This window comes from Equus przewalskii, chromosome 3 (genome assembly GCF_037783145.1).
Source record: "Equus przewalskii isolate Varuska chromosome 3, EquPr2, whole genome shotgun sequence".
Classification (NCBI taxonomy): domain Eukaryota; kingdom Metazoa; phylum Chordata; class Mammalia; order Perissodactyla; family Equidae; genus Equus; species Equus przewalskii.
Window position 1 is genome coordinate 60,327,639 of NC_091833.1, and position 13,204 is coordinate 60,340,842.

Consider the following 13,204-nt stretch of genomic DNA (forward strand, 5'->3'; position numbering starts at 1 on the left):
GAGGCCGCGTGGGAAGGGAAGTGACCGGCCCGCGTTGGGTGGACTGAGGACTACGAGGGCACAGGTGGGGCAGGGGTCTGTTGGGGATGAGGTGGCGAGCCGCTCCCAAAGGTGCGCTCGTGGAGGCTTAGTATGGGGCGTGGGGAATGGGCTTTCTGAAGGGGACGTTTTAGGTGGGCAGCCCACCAGCCTCATCCGACTCATCTGCGGCTCTTATTCCCGGTTCTCTGGGAGCGGAGAGGCTGTCGCCGCCCCGCCCGTGGGGGAGGGGAAAAGAGGCTGTGTCGGCGGAGGCAGAAGCGACGCAGATGCGAAAGTAGCGGCCTCCGGGCACCATTTCTGTGCACGGAAACACAATCCGGGTTTCAAGGTAGACGCCGCTAGGCTCCGCGGTCTTGCTCGCCTCGGGTTTATCCCGAACGTGCTCAGAAACCGGGGTTATGTATAACGTGCACTGTCTTCGTGTCCTTTTTGTGCGGACGTTGCCTTATTGACCCAGGAGTAGAAAAGACGTTTGAGTGTTTAGGGGAGTGGGTCTTTTCCTCTTCCTATACTTTGTTGGGTGGGGAGTGGGGGGTAGGGGGGGCAGAAAGGATAGTCAAGAGGAGGAACATAGGCTTCCCTAAATGGTGTCGATTTTGTTAGTCGAATATGATCGAATTTTACCTGCTTCTCTAAAAGCAGATTTCCTAAGATGGCCCTGTGCTGCTTTGGGGCGAATATGGATTTGCATCAACAATTTTCCGCATAGATCAATTGTTTTCCCCCAAGGTATACCTAGTTTCTTAACAGATTTGGGGAGGGGGGTGGGGGGGAGGTGCCTTTGCTCTCTTTAAAACAAAACACCACTACCACCACCCACGTGCAGCAAAGCTGGAATAATAGCAGAGTTGTTAGTTGTTTCCCACTCCTCCCATATGATTGTTGTGATATTAACTTGCGTTAAAATACTGTTTTTTTAGATTTAGGGCCCCACACTTCGTGCTAGTCTTCCAAATGTTAGCGTTGCCTGTACCTGGATCTGTGAACCATTAACTGCAGTTTGGGCGCCCTGTATGCTGGAGGGGACGAAGATGGGAACTCCTTGTCCAGCTCCATATTTGGAAGTTAATATAGCTTAAGGCATGTGAACAAAGTTTCACAGTAAATATTTGGCCCTGTTAGAATCCAGTGGTCCTTTTGATATCCAAAATTTCTGGTCTTAAAAATTAGACCGTAGGATTAGTTTGAATTTCTTCGAACTGAAGTATGTATTGTTTCTTTGGTGATAATTGCCTTCTAGTTTTCTTAAATTTTTGGCATTAGTCATGTGTATCCTTGTGTTATGGTTTAATCTCCAGAGGCTATTTAATCCTGAAAGGTTATCAAGGAATTGTAGGGAGGATAAGGACTTCAAATAGGTTGCTTACTATGTAAGAACTGTTATGGCTCAAGCTGTTGAATATTTGAGGTTGAAATATTGGTCACTGATGAACAAGTATTGAGAGTAGAGAGACCCAGAGTGCTTGTGGGGTGGTTGGGGATCAGAAGTACAGAAGGAAGAAGAAAATAAGTCCAGTAATTTGATAGTCGAATTGAGTGTTCAGTTAAGCAGCTGAGCAGTTAACTTGTCAAAAGACAGCTCTTGAGTTTTGAGTGGTATTGGCACTGTTGGTAGCAAGAAATATGCATTATCCGTATTTCCCTTATGCGAGGTCAAATGTGAAAATTTTGATATCAGTTACTGAAAATCTATGAGTACTAATAGTGTCTTTAGATTCTTAACAGCTTCTTTATCCTGCAGAATTACTGCTATTGATTAACCATTATCAGGATTGAAAATTCTTTCCTAGGTTGCTTTAAATAGGATTTTTCCCCCACATTTTATGCTGAGTGGGTATGGAGGTAGTGAATGACCCTTTTTCAAGGCTAGTTTTAGTTGGTACAAACTTAAGGGTTGTTTCTGAACTTAAATTCAGTGGTGTTTAATTGACAAACATAATTTAGTTGATCTCCACTGGTAGACTCTTAAGAGCTGATAGAACAAATTGGTTATTTTCCCAGAATTCTGGACTGGCGTCAGAAGCAATAGAATCAGTTTCTTGATTGCTATGCCTCAGCTTATTTTTATCTTTTAATTTCTAGAGATTTTACCCTATTTTGATATACCATTGTAGGTATGTTGGGACGACTGTCTTGGATTTCCTATTACATTACTGTTTTGTTCTTTTGGCTTCTCCCAACAGTATCAAATATGCTAACAGTTGGACTTGAAAAGTTTTTTATATTTTTGTATCCCTGGCTGTTCTTCCAAAGCACTTGTTCTTAACCCAAGTGTAATGAAAACATAACTAGAGACAGGAGACCTGATTTCAAACCTTCTCATAACTATAACTGAGGGACCTTGAACTTTCCTTAGGCTCCCTGAACATCAGTTTCCTTTTCTGTAAATGAAGCTAATAGCCTATCTATTTCAAGGAGATAAAGGAACGGGTAGGTTACTTGTTAAACTTTAAAGCATAGTATAAATACATGGTTTTATTTTTGTGAGACAGCATGTCCATTTCTTAATGTTTGGTTACTGTTAATAGTTGCTAAACTTCAAAACTTGCCTCCATACCTTTGGGCTTTGAGGAAAGAAAAGGCTTGATCTACAACTAAGTTTTATTGTTTATTTCTACCACTGATTCTTAGATATTGTTTGTGACTCTTTGGTCTGCCACATCAGAGATTGAAGGTTGCTGCTCTAAAGAGAGATGCATTGCTGTTTTGATTGGTAAAGTCATTTTTAACAAAGAATTTCAGAAAGTTTTAATATGAGTGTACCTGTTGAGAATGGGTGTAGTCTGTGGCTCAGTGAGAAAAGCCCTGGGCCTGACTAGTGTGAGCCCCTCTGAGTAAGGGGCTGTAGAGGGGACAGGGAGTAAATATCCTATAGTAGAGATAAGCTGTGTACAAGCATAGACAAATTGGTAACATAGTTTCTTTCTAGTAAAGAGAACTGCATCCTGTTACTAAAGATCTTATTCTTTTTATAAGAAGCAAGATATAGTATATGTAACTTTACAGTGCCAAAAAATTATTTCTGTAGATTTTTTTCTAAATGTCGTTTTCTTTTGCTTTCCTGACCTTTTTTTTTTTTTTTTTTGTAAGATGACATAGTGTCTTGATTTCTCAGCTCTTTTCATTTAGGTCATTTTCTCCAGCATTGAAATAGCCACCAAAGTGTGACATGAAATTTCATGTCAGTGATTTGCGATGAGTGAAATTTTTTTCCCCCAGAACTACTTAAGCAAAGACACCACCGTTCTTATCACTTGTTATAGATGGTGATCTGGACATTCCAGGCTCCTCCCCTAGAGTGAATTTTTGATTGTGCACTTTGATGCTTATATGTAGTGGTGGTGGTGGTGGTTGTAGCCAGGTGTTTGAAGTTATCAGTTTTAATTCACTTTTATGATATGTGGGTCTAGCCATTTTATCACTGTATGGGTAATGGAGAAGTTCCTTTAATAAGAATGGAGATGCCATTTCGGCGATCTCTGAGATTAAAGAGAATTGATGGAATACAAAATCATCTTCCTTGTATTACTGTGTCTTTTCTATTGTAATCTCCTCTGGTAAATATTTTGCTACAGTAGCTATAAAATATTAGCTTCATTTTTTTTACCCAATTTTTTTACATTGCTTTCACATTCTTGAAGTCATACCTTAGTTGCAAATTTTATACTATGTTTTTCTGTGTTTTTTCCTATGGTTTTATATAGTCTTTGACAATATTTTAATGACTGCATATGAACAGATGTTTCACAGTTGGGGTTCACTTTATTGTATTTTTGTTTTGAAGATCATTGATATCAGGTTTTCAGAAAAAATAGTACTGTATCAAGTAAGCGTATCAAATGTTTTTAAATTACCTTTTGGAAACATTAAAGTTGGAGAGTACACCTTAGGTTCTAGGCAGTAAATTTTTCATTATTACTCTTTCTCTGTAGCCGCTCATTTAATATTCCAGCATGGCATCTTTACTAGTTTATTTCCCTCATCTCAGCCTTCTCAGTCCTCTCTTCAATTAGTTGATAATATTTAAGCACACTCAGACTTTAACCATAAATTGTCACTAATGTAGGCGTGTCAGAAATTAGTTTTTTGTTTTACTAGTAGTGCTAAATGCGTTTTCACTTGCAACCTTTATTCTAGATCCATGTTTCCTAACCAGTATCATGAATCTGTTATCAGAAACTAAATGAAAATTTAAAAATTACGAAGTTTAATATATGCTCTTTGTAATACTCAGACAATATTGTAAGTATCTTACCAGTGGTATTAAAAGTTGGTATATAGCTTTCCTTCTTTTTTTCTTCCCTGGACCCATAACACCTATATTTCTTTTTCTGTCATGCCTGTTTGAAGTAATAGGACTGGTAATATTATTCTACAGTTTGGTTATTACTTTTGCAGACAGTATTTCTTGTCTACATTTATAACTTGCCTGTTGTTCCCCCTCTTTTTTTTTGGTGAGGAAAATTGGCTTTGAGCTAACATCTGTGCCAGTCTTTCCTCTATTTTACGTGGGATGCCACCACAGCATGGCTTGAGTAGTGGTGCTAGGTCTGTGCCCAGGATCTGAACATGTGAACCTTGGGCCGCTGAAGGAGAGGGCACAAACTTAACCGATACTCCACTGAGCCAGTCCCTGTTTTTTTCGTATTTTTAATGAGTACGTAGTGCTGTATTTTATAGCTGTGGCAAATTTATTAAGCCATTTCCCCCTTGATGGACATGTTTAGACTGATTTTTTTTTTCTTTTCTGGCAATGGACAACTTTGGACATAAATCTTTGTGCAGTTGTGCATACATTTATTTCTCTGCAATGTATCTTTTTTATTTTTATTTTTTAAAGATTGGCACCTGAGCTAACAACTGTTGCCATTCTTTTTTTTTTCTTCCCTGCTTTTTCTCCCCAAATCCCCCCACTACTTAGTTGTATATTTTTAGTTGTGGGTTCCTCTATTGTGGCATGTGGAATGCCGCCTCAGCATGGCTTGGTGAGCGGTGCCATGTCTGTGCCCAGAATCCGAACCGGGGAAACCCTGGGCCGCCGAAGTGGAGTGCAAGAACTTAACCACCCGGCCACCGGCTGGCCCCTGTAATGTATCTTTGAAGTGGGATTACTGGTTATGTGTTCATTTAATTAGTTCGATTAAAACTGCAAAATTACATCTCCAAAAGGTTATAACAAGTTATATTTCCAACCCTGTGTGTGAAGGAGCCTGTTTTTCCCATGCCCTTAACAACACAGGATATTATCATTTTCATTTTTATTAATTTAGGTGAAAGATGGCAACTTTGAATTTTTTTTTTTTTCTTTTCTGAGGAACTTTAGCTCTGAGCTAACATCTGTGCTGATCCTCCTCTGTTTTTTTGTATGTGGGACACTGCCACAGCATGGGTGGTGAGTGGAGTAAGCCTGTGCCTGAGATTCGAACTCACAAACCTGAGCCACTGAAGTGGAGCACGTGGAGCTTTAACCACTCTGCCACGGAGCCAGATCCAAATTGCCCCTTTTTTGAACTGTTGAATATTTTTGATTTCAGGGTGCTGTGTTTCCCTTATAAATGCTTGGTATGTGGTAGCTTCTCCATAATGTTTATGAGGTGACTGACATAATGGAGCATAATTGTATTGGTAGATTTTAAAAATTGAGAAATAATTTACAAACAGTAAAAACCACTCTTCATGTGCACAGTTCTGTGAATTTGGACAGACATATAACTGTAGTCATGAAACTGCTACTACATTCAAGATGTAAGGTATTTCCATCATCCCCGAAGTTCCTTCCAATTCCTTTATAGTTGTTTCTCTTCTACCTCGAGCCCTTGGTCTGATTTAGCCCTATAATTTTGCATCGTACAGTGTCATAGCAATGCAATCACATAGTGTTGACTTTAGCTTTGAATACTGCATTTGAAGCTCATCCATGCTGTTCCATTTATCAATAAGTTCTTTTTACTGCTCATTTACCAGAGTTTGTTTGTTCATTCACCTGGCTAATGGTCATTTTGTTGTTTGCAGTTTTTGTACTTTTATTAATAAAGATGCTGTAAACAATATACGGGTCTTTATGTGGACATATGCTTCATTTCTCTTGGGCAGTTATGTAGGCGTGTGATTGCTGGGTAGTATGGGACATGCATGTTTAATTTTAATTTTAAACTGCCATACTGTTTTCCAAAGTGGCTATATCATTTTGTTGTTCCTATTTTTACCACCCTTGGAAGCAGATAGTATTTTTAGATTTTTAACATTAGCCATTATTGTAGGTGTTTAGTGATGTGTCATTGTGGTTTTAATTTGCATTTTTCTTATGATTAGTGATGCTGGGCATCTTTTCATGTTTGTCATCTGTATGTCTTGGTGTGGAGTGTATATTCTCATCTTTTGTCCATTTTTAAATTGGATTTCTTGTTTTCTTATTAAGTTTTGAGAGATCTGTATTTTCTGGATATGTCCTTTATCAGATATGTATTCTACAAATATTTTCTTCAATACTGTGGCTTGTGCTTTCTTTTTCTTAGTGATACCTTTAAATGAGCAGAAGTTTTACATTTTGATGAAAGTCCAATTTGTCACTTTTTTCTTTTATTCTTTTTGTGTCTTATCTAAAATCTATTTATTTATTTATTTTGAGGAAGACTGGCCCTGAGCTAACATCCGTGCCCATCTTCTTCTACTTTATATGCTGGACGCCTGCCACAGCATGGCTTAACAAGCAGCAGTGCATAGGTCCGCACCTGGGATCCGAACCAGACTGGCGAACCCTGGGCCGCCAAAGCGGAACGTAGGAACTTAACCCCTGCGCCACCGGGCTGGCCCCCTAAAATCTTTATTTAACCTAAGGTTACCAAGATTTTCTCCTGTGTTTCTTCTAGAAGCCTACAGTTTTAGGTTTTACTGTTAGGCCTGTGGTCCATTTCAAGGAAATTTCTGTACGTGGTGCAAAGTATGAGTCCACTTTCTTTTTGCTTTTAACGTATGGATGTCAAGTTATTCCAAAATCATTTTGTTAAAAAAACAAAATTACTGTAGTACCTTTGAAAATAAGTTGACTATGTTATGTGGGTCTATTGGGGTTTTTTTGTTTGTTTTTTTGAGGAAGATTAGCCCTGAACTAATGTCTGCTGCCACTCCTCCTTTTTGCTGAGGAAGACTTGCCCTGAGCTAACGTCCGTGCCCATCTTCCTCTACTTTATATGTGGGATGCCTACTACAGCATGGCTGTGTGAAGCCGTGCCGTGTCCACACCCAGGATCCAAACTGGTGAACCCCAGGCCACCGAATCAAAACATATGAACTTCACTGCTGTGCCACTGGGCCAGCCCCCTATGTGGGTCTATTATAATGCTAGATTTTGGAAATTCATCTCTAAAAGTTCTTAAAATTATTTGCTAAAACTGCTGTACTTGGTTTGTTTCGACCTTTAGTTAATCTCAAAAGTCTCTAACTTTATATTACAGGAATAGTGTGTGTTCGTGTAAATGGATGTGTACCCATATGTTCGTTTACATATAAATAAGCAAAGCTATGTGGAAGATTGACTTTTAAAATATTTTGAAATTGCATAGTTGATGATTTAATTGCTTAATCTTTTGATTAGTATTGCCGCATAGCAGTTTTATTCATTAACTTTTGAAGTATCTTTGTATTTTAATAGGTTGCTTCTCTTTTTTTAGGAGGTCTTTATTTTTTAAAGATTTTATTTTTTCCTTTTTCTCCCCAAAGCCCACCCACCAGTACATAGTTGTATATTCTTCGTTCTGGATCCTTCTAGTTGTGGCATGTGGGATGCTGCCTCAGTGTGGTTTGATGAGCAGTGCCATGTCCGCGCCCAGGGTTCAAACCAACAAAACATTGGGCTGCCTGCAGTGGAGCGTGTGAACTTAACCACTCGGCCACGGGGCCAGCCCCTTAGGAGGTCTTTAGAATCACAGATTCATTCAATTTTTTTTTAATCCTGTTATGTGCAAAGTAATGGTAGATGCTGTGAAGAATGTCTCTTGAGCATCTCCTGGATGCATAACACTGCCAGGCGAATGCTCAGTATTAGCACAGAGGAGTCTTGCAAACAGGAGGGCGAGGTGCTTATGCATATGTAAGTATATTACCAGGACTAAGTGCATTAATAGAGCTAAAGAAGAGATAACGCAATAGTAAGAAGAAGAAATGGTTAATTCTGCCTGGGAGACCCAGCTAGGAAAACCAGGTAGAATTGGAATAAGATCTTGAGTAGGTTTTTGAAGAGTGGTGAGGGGAAAGATTTGATGGTGTCAGGTTTTGAGGAGACAGTCATCCCCCCCAAATTTTTCTCATTTTAGCTCTGGCTTGGAATATTCACTTCCTCATTTTCTACACATCAGATTTCTGCTCCTGGTTCAAGAGATACGTTCTTTGTGGTAGGGCTGTAGCATTTCTCACATAAGATAATTGTGTTTAAGGAGTCCATCTCTCGCTGGACTTTAGATTTATTTGGAGCAGCAGATTGAGTCTATGATATTCACCATTGTTTTTTCTTGCATAGTTTCTGACACATATATAGTAGGCATTCAGTAAATTTTGGATGAATTTGTGTTGTCCCACCCATTCATCCAACTGTTGAATGAAGTAAGAGAGGAATAGAGAATGAAAATTGCAGGTTCAGGGAATGATGGTGAGTGGTATAGTATTCTTAGAGCATAGAATTTGCTACAGAGGTGAGAAATGTAATGGGAGATAAACATTTGAAAGGTTGGTTAGGACCTCCAGTGTTAAGTCTGGCTTTCTGTGGAGGGCATTATACTTCAAATGGAAAGCAGGTGTTTGGATTCTATTGTATCCTACATAGGTATGATACATAACCTTGCAAGACTTTTGAGGAAGAATTAAAGGACCTGAATTAAATGGGAGTGGAAAGGATGGGACAAATTCCAAGAGACTTTTTGAGTTGTTAGGATTTCAGTTTGAAGCTTAAAGAGGGAAAGTCACTTAGAGCTGAGCTTTCAAGCGAAGATCGATGGTAGCACCATTAACAGAAATAAGGAAACTATTTTCTCTGTATGGGGGTGATGGGTATATTGGGTTACCTATGAGATGATTTGTGTTTATTCAGCAAGAGGTTAAAAGTGTAAAGTTTGAGTTCACGCACGCACAGTAGAGACTATATACAAATTTAGGCAGATAAGAAAACCGAAGCCATTAGACTATCTGAAACTGCCAGATTAGAAGACAGGACCTTGAGGACTTCTGCATTTTGGTGAGAAGGAAAGTTGTTTAGTTGTAGAAATCTAGAAGCATTGGGAGGAGGAGGTCAACAGTGATAGTGTGGACAGGTAGAAGACTGAGAAGTCATTGGATTTTTTAGAATTGTGACTTTCCAGAGAATTACGTTTAAGGGAGAACTCAGATTATATTTGAGAGAGGAGTAGAGAAGAGGAAAATTAAGACAAATGCACAATTAGTAATTTAAGGCAGAATATGATTAATAAAATGCCCAAAGTACTTAGAGAATTCAGAGGAAAGACAATTATATTCTATTAAGGAATCAGGAAAGATTTTCAGGGGGACAGATTTTAGTTGAGTCCAAGTAAATGCGTACGGTTGTTAGCATTACAGATAGGAAGGTTTGGAATGAGTACAGTCATGCTCTGGCTGTATAATGATGTTTTGGTCAACAGTGGGCCTCATGGATGATTATGGTCCTATAGGATTAGTACCTTATAGCCTAGATATGCAGTAGGCTATACCATCTAAGTTTGTGTAAGTACACTCCATGATGTTCTGCCTAACAATGCATTTCTCAGAACATGTCCCCATCATTAAGTGACGACACATGACTGTATTGGAGTAGGAGTCAAAGGTCCTAGTTCTTGTTCATAGACTTCTAGCATCCTAGCCTTGGAGCAACCTTAGTCTAACTTTGAACATACGACTATTTTACTGTATTTCTGCTAAATAATTCAGTTACTCTCTGGAATAAATACCTGCAATGAGTGGCCATTCGTGATGTAGCTCTATTCTAGTTATTCTTGCATGATATTGAATCTAAATCTACCTTCCTGTAATTTCCATTCACTGTTCCACCTAGTATTTAACTTGTGCAAAGTAGAACAGAACTGTCAGCTTATTTTAGACATTAAACTTATATTAATGTTGCCTGAGATTCTTTGCTTCGGCGGAAGCCCCATTATACTAGTCATTCACTGAACTTCTAACTAAAAAGTAAACAAAAAATTTAAGTACGTAACTAAAAGCTAAAGTTTTGGTGAAGGAAGGAAAAGTGGGTGATAACTTTGGTTGATAACAGTTTTCTTAAAAAATAGTTACTATGAAATTGAGGAAATGTGAGCAAATTGTAGGATATGAAGCCCAGTGGGACTTTCTTTTCTATCTTTCTTGTGTATATGTGTTACTTTCTTCCTCTCTTCCACTGCCCTCTCAATGGGTATTAAGAGATTCAGAAAAATGGTGACAGTTTATGTAGAGCAGTTTCCCGTGAGAGCTGGAGTAGATGTGCTTCAGGAATTCATCTAGGCAAGTGAAGAGGAAACATTTTAAGAAATAGGAATGAATAAAAGGATATTGATGGGGCCTGCCCCGTGGCCGAGTGGTTAAGTTCCTGCTCTGCTTTGGCAGACATGGCACTGCTAAACAAGCCATGCTGAGGCGACGCCCCACATAGTGCAACTAGAAGGACGACCTACAACTAGAATATATAACTCTGTACTGGGGGGCTTTGGGGAGAAGAAGCAGAAAAAGAAACAGAAGATTGGCAACAGAAGTTAGCTCAAGTGCCAGTCTTTAAAAAAAAAAAAAGTAAAAGTCGGGGACCGTCCTGGTGGCGCAGTGGTTAAGTTTACATGTTTCACTTCGGCAGCCTGGGGTTCGCCAGTTCAGATCCCAGGGGCAGACCTACACACCACTTGTCAAGCCATGCTGTGGCAGGCGTCCCACGTATAAAGTAGAGGAAGATGAGCATGGAATGTTAGCTCAGGGCTAATCTTCCTCCCAAAAAAGCCCAAATAAGTAAAAAGAAAAAAATTAAATTAAAAAGAAATTAATTTAAATTGAATTAAAAAAAGAAAAAGAAAAGGTATATTGATGAACATACACAGGGATTTTTAGCGAGGTGGACAGAGTTGGAGAGTAGAATGATCTCTGAAGTAGTTGGGGCTCTGTAAATAGTGAGGGAAGCCAGGTATAATCATCTTGGTATCTGGATGAATAAATGGATTGATATTGTTTTTAATTGACAAGGAAAAGAATAAATTTTACATTGTTCATCCCAATATGGGATCAGTCTCCACATTTTCCAGTATTAATGGGGGAAAGTGGGGTTTAACACATAGAATTTCACTTTTCTCTAAAAAATGTGAGATGATAATTGCTTTTTTCTTGGAAGGAGCTAGAGGCTAACAAGCTTTTGAAGATTCCTTTTGTTTATAAGTATCCTTTAATCTTGGCTGTCTTTGTTGAGCTGTATATAGTCTTGTAGGCTTGACCAGAGATCTCTTCTCAATTTGAAAATCAGAAAATCAAGATAAAAAGGTCATGAGTTTTTCATGGTCTTAGTTAAAATCTTTTTTCTCATTCCCGTGTTCTAAGGGTTTTTTTTGTTTTGATAAATTTTGTTAAAGAAATGAAAGGACCCGAATCTCAGGAATTGCTTACCCGTGAGTTGAGTGCGTTGCTGTGAATAATAAAATGGCACAATTCTTGTAATCACATTTATTCTGAGTGTGTAATTTGGCTCTTTTGTTCTTTCAACCTTCTTATATACACTGACTGTGTGTGAATTATAAATGCAAATTTTATATTACTAATTTTTCCAAGTCTTATTTTCCACAACTACCCAAACTGCCTTTTTTGGTGGTTCATCTATAATTTATTCCTAATGCTACTTTGATGCATTCCTTATTTATTGAACTCTTAATTTTTCTACTCTAGCAGAGAAGATGGGCAGGATGGCAGTTGTTTGTGTAGAACACACAAATTAGCCTGGCATTAAGAAAATAGATAGCAGTGAGGTTGCTTCTTTCCCCCCTCTAATACCTTTACAGTCACACATTGTTAGGTGATTTCGTTGTGCAAACATTGTAGAGTGTGCTTACACACACCTAGATGGTGTAACCTACTACACACCTAGGCTATGTGGTACTAATCTCATGGGACCTCTGTAGTTGGCTAAAATGTCGTTAACATGGTGCATGACTGTACTTTCTAGTTGATATGGTTGATTTCCATCCATCAGTTACATTTTAGCCCTCTAAATTCTGTGTCACTTTAAATCAGAGTTATGGTAAAAAAGTAATTGATCTGTGATTATATTTGTCAGTATAATTTAATTGAAACACCATCCTCTGAGTAACATCATTTGGTTTTAGCATTTCCTGTGGGAGCCTCCCTGTACCTTAAAAAGGTGGACTCTGCATAGCCTCTTACGTATAGCTACTTGCTTAGGCTTTTTATATTAACATTGCTTTATCTCGTTCACCATTTGAAGTTCACTTTTCGCGTTACCTCCTTTGAATAAATAATAATTTATTGAACAATAGTCGAGTAAAAGTTACCTCCACTGCCTGTCTCCCTTGCCTGGCTCTCTGTCTACATTGGTGATATCATAGCCATAATACTTCAGTGACTTGTATAGGCACTGGGCAATTTGAAGCCTCTCTTGAACTTTGTTGGAATAACTCTAGTGTATTTTGACTTTTCTTTGTATTGAGAGTATATTTGGTACCTTTTTTTACTTTAGTTATATGTAAGTGACAAAAATGGTAGGTGAATGTGTATTTTGTAAACAAGATGGGAGATTTGGTATAAATAAAATGTGTCACCGTAGAAAATCTGGAAATATGGAGGAGAAATAAGAAAAAACCAGAATCCCGAAACCCAGAAACAATCCTAATAGCATTTATGTCATTAACCCTTTGAACAAAACTATTTTGTACACAATTGTTTTATTCAGAGTGTAAGTTAGTATCTTCCCATGTCTTAGTATTATTTTAACAACAGTTGTTACAGTATTAAAGTGTGTATAATTTCCACATTTTAGTTATTTTATAAAATTTTAGTAGAAAAGTCTGCTGTTCTTCATCCTTCCCCATCTTTCAAGATAATAATACTGTGTTGCTTAAGTTTATTACTTTGAATGTAGCAAATGAGTCCTTTTATGCATTAGAGTGTGTTCGAT

General features: G+C 38.3%; 1 protein-coding gene across 12 annotated transcripts in view; it reads left to right on the forward strand.

Moving 5' to 3' along the window:
- The window catches only part of G3BP2 (G3BP stress granule assembly factor 2), a 78,994-nt gene that overhangs the window by 45,990 nt on the left and 19,800 nt on the right, over positions 1–13,204 (forward strand). The window contains exon 1 of one of the 12 annotated variants that reach the window (XM_070614639.1): positions 119–370. The exons of 10 other annotated variants lie outside the window; for them this stretch is intronic. The gene's annotated coding sequence lies outside the window, so the exon portion shown is untranslated. Of the gene's footprint in view, positions 1–118; positions 371–13,204 lie in introns of those variants that run through there. One more of the 12 variants, XM_070614634.1, reaches the window with a different exon arrangement.